This window comes from Hyalella azteca, unplaced genomic scaffold (genome assembly GCF_000764305.2).
Source record: "Hyalella azteca isolate HAZT.00-mixed unplaced genomic scaffold, Hazt_2.0.2 contig5139, whole genome shotgun sequence".
In the NCBI taxonomy this organism is placed as follows: domain Eukaryota; kingdom Metazoa; phylum Arthropoda; class Malacostraca; order Amphipoda; family Hyalellidae; genus Hyalella; species Hyalella azteca.
Genome location: NW_025935338.1, coordinates 37,927 through 45,777, shown reverse-complemented (window position 1 = coordinate 45,777; position 7,851 = coordinate 37,927). Strand labels below are relative to the sequence as shown.

The 7,851-nt window shown below is 43.0% G+C and overlaps 1 long non-coding RNA gene across 1 annotated transcript; it reads right to left on the bottom strand.

The window, feature by feature from the left end:
• Positions 1-5,481: 5,481 nt before the first annotated feature.
• LOC125177826 lies at positions 5,482-7,775 on the bottom strand. The gene is made up of 2 exons (XR_007156676.1): positions 7,734-7,775; positions 5,482-5,839 (listed from the first exon to the last, which is right to left on the bottom strand). It is a non-coding gene; the product is annotated as an uncharacterized LOC125177826 (long non-coding RNA).
• Between the last annotated feature and the right edge of the window lie 76 nt (positions 7,776-7,851).

Here is a 7,851-nt window from a genome sequence, read left to right as displayed (position 1 = left end):
GTGCTGGGCAACTGGACCATCGTCGTCTCCGTGCTGGGCCAGGTATGTCATTGTGACCCACTTCGATGGGGTTAAAACTCCCGGCACGGCAACTAAACGCGCTGGTACACGGAACAATTTTCTAAAATTTCGGCAAAACTGGGAAGTTGAATTTGCCTGCAAAACTCGACTAATGGATGCGACTAGTCCTGTCTCTTATACACATCTATATTATATTATAATATATTATATTATATTATATTATATTATATTATTTGCCATTTTATTAGCAATATCCTCTCCTGTATCCTAAGTCCTGCAAGTTTTTCAGTTTCTGTGATTCACAAACAATTACTGAAGAAAAATAAATTACCTGAGATTTCCAGCGCAGTTTGCTGCAAGTAACATTCTTCATTTTTTTATTACAAACGACCGAGACGCAAAGAGTTATGAAGATATTCAATCGTTTACTTAGCCTAAAAAAAGCTTCGTGATTTGAAAAGAAAAATATCTTTCTATGTTGTATTGAAGATAGGAGCCAATTTTAATGAATCTATAAATAATGAAGGAGAACGGCTGAGAACATTGGTAGATAACCTTTCTTTATGAAGGCAACAAAGAAAATGTGATGGTTATCAAATGGCTGCAAATCAGTCTCATATATTCCCCCTTGATATACGAGGGAACGTTGCAAACTTTCGCACGCAGCAGCAGATTATTTTGATTGGCCCTATACTTTGCGTTTATACATAATCGCTTGATTGACAACATTTTTGGTAAAAAACACTTGTGATCCTGCAGCATTATTAAAATTTACATCAAAATCACCAGACTGCATTCAAATCATGAAGATATTTTTATTGCAAGATGCTTTTTTTCTCCCTGGCTTTACGCTAAGCGGCCGCGTGCTGTCGCTCCGCGTCTGCGCAGCTTTCCGCAGCACGTGTTGTCGTCCGGTTGGGTTTTGCCGGCGCTTGTTATAGCCACGAGGGGAATTTTTCTCCCGTGCTGTTAAACCTGCTTTATTAACTAAATTCGTACAGGAACTCGGTCCGAATAGAGATTCGTTTCCCTTTTGTTTAGAGATTCGTTTTTTAGAGATTCGTTCCCTTTTCCCTTTTGAAATATAAAAACTGAGAAAGACTAATCCGTGTCGGGCCTCCCCAAAGGTTAGATCTTTCACATATATATTGTGCTTAAAATAGGGTGAAAAGATTCGTTGAATTGCATATTTATGATGGCTATATTTTGAGGTGCTTAATAAGTCATCTCTCTATCCCAAGAGAGTGAGTGGGGATCGGGGTTTTATTACGTACCCAGATTAAAATTTCTGCTAACGCCATTTACTGCCGTTATCGCGCTTTAAGCACCTACTGATTGCCACAGTACCACTGCTAACAAATGCAGTGACGCTTCTAACACATCACTGCTGATGTGCAGGCATTCTTGATCACGTCGTCGAACGGCGCTAGTCAACGTCATCATGGTGCACACCCTAACAAAATTTGGGGTATGCTTCAGCTTCCGCCTAAGACAGTGGTTCCCAAACTTTTTCAGGCTGGCGCCCCCTTTGGCTCCCTAGTGAATTTCTAGCGCCCCCCACAGACACATAATAAAACTTACGCCTCTTTCTTGAAATTAAGAACGCTGCAATTTTAAAAGATAAAGGTTAAACACAATTGTGTATATCACGAATAGAACCGCATTTAGTGAATCAATATGTTTTTCAGCTATTTTAACAGTTTCAGCACTAGAAACCTAGGACATAACGGGCAAATTTACGGCCGGACTCGTGGCCGGTCTCACGACCAATCTCCAAATTCAATTATAAAGTAATATCTCCCAAATTAATGAACGCAGCTCAATGAAACCTGGAACATGTATTCATCAGAACCTAACGGTGATATTTAGCTCGTGAAATTTTTTAAATTTCACCTTCATTTGTGAGTGATATTGCGATACAGGCCGAAATTCGTAGAGATCAAAGAATTTCTTCCAAACTACCGAACAGATTTGAGCGAAATTTTGGATATACATTCCTGACTACCATGCAAACGGCGATTTTTTAGTTTATAAAATTTTTCTATTTTACCTTCGTTTGCGAGTTTTTTTTTAATTTCACCGTCATTCTTTATTTCACACTTCCTTATATTCGGTCCTTATCGCCGGATAGGATAATTTGTCGCTTAAATTCGCGGCGATAAGAAATTTCTGCTAAACTACTGAACAGATTTCAACGAAACTTTATATATAAATACCTAACCTCCCAACGGTGATGTTTAGCTCATGACAATTTTTCTATTTTGCTTTCGTTTGCAAATTATACAGATATAGGAGACACGACCGGCTTTTCTAACGGTCGTTTTAACCAAGATCCGTTTACGTATAGCCGTATAACTCGCAAACGAAGGCAAAATAAAAAAAATTGTAACGAGCTAAACATCACCGTTACTGAGGTTAGGTATTTAAATACTAAGTTTCGTTCAAATCTGTTCAGTAGTTTAGAAAAAATTTCTCATTGGTGCGAATTTAAGCACGTATTGTTGTTTAACTCACGAATGAAGGTGAAATAAGAAAAAAACTCGCGAACGCAGGCACAATCGAAAAAATTTTCACGAACTTAACATTACCGTTCGTCAGTTAGGACTGTGAATTCAAAATTTCGTTCGAATCTGTTCATTAGTTTAGAAGAAATTCCTTGATCACTGTGAATTTCTGCCCGTAATGCCATATAACTATGGCAGAAACAAACGATGGCAAAATTCAAACAATTTTCACGAGCAAAATATTATCGTTAGATCCTAATGAATACGTGTACCAAGTTTAATCGAGTTACGTTCATTAGTTTGAGAGATATTCCTTGATCATTGAATTTGGAAATTGGCCGTGAGACCGGCCGCGAGTCCGGCCGTTAACTTGTCCGAGACATATACCCAGGAGAAGTTGAAAAAACAGATCTGGGTGGAAAAACCATCGCTGGGAGTCATGTGCTGCACGTGTTGTGTACAAATCGTCAAACGTTCGAACTTCTGACATCGACTTCGGACTACCGCCCCCTATCGCCTCCCTACCGCCCTCTTCTTCCTTATTGCCCCCCAAAATCTTTCCACCGCCCCTAGGGGGGCGATATCGCCCACTTTGGGAACCACTGGCCCTAAGAGTTGCTATACTCGAGTTAAAATTATTCCGGGTCTGCTTGGCCACACGATCAGAATCAGCGACTAGTCAGAATCTCCGTGCTAACTTTATAGTTCCCCGGGAGTGTGGAAAGAGTTGACTTGACCAAGTCCACCGTGCCTGCAAACTGCCCAGGGACTGCACTTCAAGCCCCGAGCAAAAGTGCAGACGCCTCCCGGACGTTCATGAGCAGTGCATGCAAAACTATATATTTACAATAAAACAGTTTATGGCCGCTCACGTGCGTGCGTAGTACGTGTTTGCTTAGTTATTCGTCGGTATTCGTTCTCGATTGCTTTAATTTGCAATTTAAGCAGCCACATGAACTTCAAAGTTGCATTGCCTTTCTTCTTAATGCTCTATAATATAAGCGAATCAATAAATTTACAATTTTGATTTAATGTTGGGTCGCTGGGATCAAGATGGCTGCGTGTGGTCAGCTCTTCCTCTTGCTGCGGAGAGGAAGGGAGGGGCGACTTTTTTTTACGCATTGGCGGGCTCGGCCAGACCCAATATGCCCCTGATACGGAATTCAATACGAATTGCTCAGTGGCCGCCATAGTAGTTACCAAACTCTCGTGGCTGTCTGACTTGGGGTCGGAAAGTTGACGAGAAAGCGGTTATAGAGAAGCTGATTTACGTGCTTTCCGAGTCCTGGGCGTTGCCTATTTCAGAGTCGGACCCGCTTCTAAATTTTGTTAGGGCAGACACAGGTGGTGAAGAGGCGCCGCAAGGATGCCAGCAGATCAGCAAGCGGCCAACCGCACGCAACGAGTACGCGAAGGCACTGCGGATGATAGCCGTTAAACAGCGTGGCCGCATAAACCAAAGTCGTTCACATTTGTATGTTCATAACTCGCTAAGGCCGCCGGATCCACACACTACTGCCTGGCACGTGCCAGTCAAGGTCCAGTCACGTATTATTTATTGCATCTCTCATTCTTAGCATGGCAGGTGTCTTGCACGGCAGGTGTGAATGCTTCTATATAAATGCATTGAAGAACATTGGACTGGACCGTGACTGGCACGTGCCAAGAAGAATTGTGCGAACCAAACTTCTTAAAGTAAAAAACATGGAAATTGCAATAATTTAATGTCTTAACAATTATTTAAGGACGTATAATATGCTTGCGAGATAAAACATTTCGTTACTCGTGCTCCGTCCACATAAAAATAATCACAATCGAACCGCTCTAAATGAGGTTTGTACCAGTTTATACGTACGCCTTCTGTTGTATATTTACTTTTTAGTGTATTTTGCCATATATGGGAAAAATGCACTATTGTGCTCGCCATGTCCGTCTGTCTGTCCGTCTGTCCGTCCGTGACTTCCCGTTTTCGTCGACGAGAAAATGCGCTCTCTGTCACTACCTGCAGTGAGGACTGAGTTTTATTTTTTCTTAATATGAAAAATTAGAATTTTTTTCTTCATCCCATCGTTAGGCATGGGTCTGCAAGTAAACTTGCTGGCAGTTAGACATGGCGGTGGAAACATACATTATATTGATGCTCCGGAAGGATGTATGTAAAGCCAACCCTTCCTATACTCCCTATTCATAAGTTTAGGTGTTCTCTTTTTGTTTTTCATTTAATTTATTTTTGATTAAAATGCATGTACGCGCTTTCTTTGATTAGAAGAGGGCCGACTCCAGGGATAAATTTGGGCTTAGCCTGCGCGTGCGGCACGGCCACCTTGACTTTTGAGCTTCGGCTTATTACAAATATAACGTTACTATTTGTTCCTAACCTCGTGAGAAAGCTTAGTTCTTTCTAAAAAGTTATTCGTTATTTCTTAAATCAACCTTTCCTTCCGCTCTAAATTATTTCCCTTTAAATGGCCTCTTGAAATTACCGCTTTCCTGCTTGATGGTAAAAAATTTTAAGGTGGGAGCGAGGTTGTTACTATGCTGAAATAGTGTAACATATCTCAAGGCTCGTCTAGCTTATCATTTGAATTTTATTCATTTTTACAGCGATTTCTATTTTGTGTCTATAGAGTAACCGCGAATCTGATGGTATACATCGTTCAATTTTTGGAGGGCTCTCAGCAACACCTAATATACAATTCAAAGATCCTTCTTTTCTTATTGTTCATGATGTGTAAATTTCTTGCTTTTATTTATGAATTTATCCACGTATCAGGTTCTAAAATAAAAGTTTAATTTATTAACTGATTTTTTATCAAACCTAACACTTCTGCACGAGTCATATCACATCGACCGGGAACTGCGGTCAACGTGATATGTAAACTGCCATGTTGGCCGTAGATAATATATGCTGTTTTGGCTTGGAAATACTAGAGCCTTGGCAGGAATAATTATAATATAACTAGTAGCACTTTATTGAACTTTATCATTAAATAAAGATTCTAAATACTATTTATTGGTTGACATCAAATGTATTTAATTAATTGACGCGTGGAGGCAATGGATGGCTTTCTTGGGGGTTTTGTAGGGTCGGCTCACAGTCGTGGAGGGATAGTAAGGGTTGACGAGGGTTTAGGGGTTATGACGAGAGTTTACTGGGTTTCTTATGACCCCAACAGGTCATTTAGAGGGCTATGGGCTGCGAGGGACCCTAACCTCGGTTGCACACGAGTCTGGGGCAGCAGGCGGGGTAGGGCAGCGACTTGTTAGTGACGACCCTGCAGTTCGTCGAAGGCGGGAACCCCGTCAACCCGCACCTGCAACACGGGGAGAGTAATACAGGGTCACCCTGGTAAGGTTATACAGGGTTGTCTTAGTAGGGTTATATTGTGTTACCCTGGTAGAGTTATACAGGGTTGTCTTAGTAGGGATATATGGTGTTTAGGTAGGGTTGTACAGGTTTACCCTGTTAGGGTTATACGGGGTTACCCTGCGTGGGTTATACAAGGTCTCCCTATTAGGGTTTTGCAGTGTTACCCTGGCAGGGTTTTACGGGGCTACCCTGGTTGTATTATGCGCGGTTACAAAGCTAGGGTTATGATTAGTTTACCGGACGTTTTTTTTTTTTGCTTAACCTGGTAGGGCTTTAGCCTGGAGAGCTATACCCTGGTAGGGTATAGCCCTTTGCTGAACCTCTGCGGTGGCTCAACCACAACGCAATTACTGGTATAGCATTCATATCGTCACTCTACTCCGTCCGTGGCCTAGTTGATGCTGTTTTACATAATGTACGACTGGCCGAGGACGACAGTTTGCAGATGGCGGTGGATGAGTGGCGCAATGGGAAATGCAGCTAGCATCCTAACAGCAGTCAGAGAAAAGTTCGACGTGGGCCCGCTCCTCGCTCGCGTCACAGCTCAGTGACCCTCGGAGTCGGTGTAGGCCACCATCAGAGGCGTTAAGGTCGGGGCCCTGATCATTGACATGAAACCATTCCCTGTTTTTAATTAATAAAATACAATTAATTCCTTTTTGTTTGAATGGTGAGTGTGGGAGGCCCTTAAAAAAAATTACTGGATAACGTGGAGGAATGGACGAGACAACTAAATTAAGGCAGTGCAGTTGACGTGACTAATCTCACCTATGCCTTAGCTTTTACCTCTGTAATACACTAGCTTTTGCTGCAGAAGGTAGAATGTTATGGCGTTCGGTGGTGCGCGCTTAAGTGGATCAGAGTAGTGGTAAGTCGTCAACTTCAGACAGACCTGGATGACCTCCAGAGGTGGTCAGAACTGTGGCAGTTCCAATACAACGTTATAAATCCCACTACCCAAAATGCAAAGGCATGCATGGAGGCCGAAGCAATAGAAGCCAAACAACTAAATGTCATTATCAAGAGCAAATCAGATTCTTGGGCTAGTATGGAGGTCGTTTGACTATATCGACACGAAATCTTTTACTAATCTATTCAAGGGCCAGGTGAGGTTGCGCCCCAATGGAAACGTTGTTTGTTTAAATCTTCACAGAGATGACGGGGCTCATCTGGAGGACATCATCTAGCCTGTAGCCACGAAACTGATACCAGACATCGCGGCTCTGGGGTACGAGGAGAGCGACATGAGAACACTAAAGCTGCCAAACGCGGAGTATAGCGGGCAAAAGGGGAACCTTCGAAGTTTACAAGATGGCCCATAGTTCTAGAACACACAGGACGAAAGCTGAATACCTAGCAGCTCGGAGGAGAGAGCAAGAGGACGCAAGTATTGGCACAAGAAGCATCCTGACTGCTGGAATATCAAAAGGGCTAGGAGTGATGGACATGCGGAATGGCTTGCCGGAGCTTGTAGAGGAGGCGCCCTACTGACCAACTTCAAAAGCATGTTGGACAGGTGCTTGGCCACTAACCAGTACTCTACTAAGTTCCACTAAAGCCATCCTATCTCAGTAACGGAGTCCCATTGGGCCAAGGTGTGGGTTGACGGGGAAATTAATTAAGTGTAGTCGCAGCGGAATGGAGAGCAATCAATCCGTTCTTAGTGATTTCTAGCTTTCAACAAGCATAGAGCCTTCAACGAAGATCAACCAGTATATCTATGTTCAAGTTTCGTTCGCAGCTTGCTCATTTCATGTTCAATTCATATTCAGACTGTTTACACCCGGTTGCAGACTGTTAATTACACCCTGTTCGCGCTCTGTTTACTGTTCACCCACCCTGTCTCACTGGCGAACAGCTGCCGGCCGGACCGCCTCTCGCAAGAGAGCTCGACGGACCGCCTCTCGCAGGAGAGCTCGACGCAGCGGCCCGGCAGGGACCTCTTCTCGCCCGGCC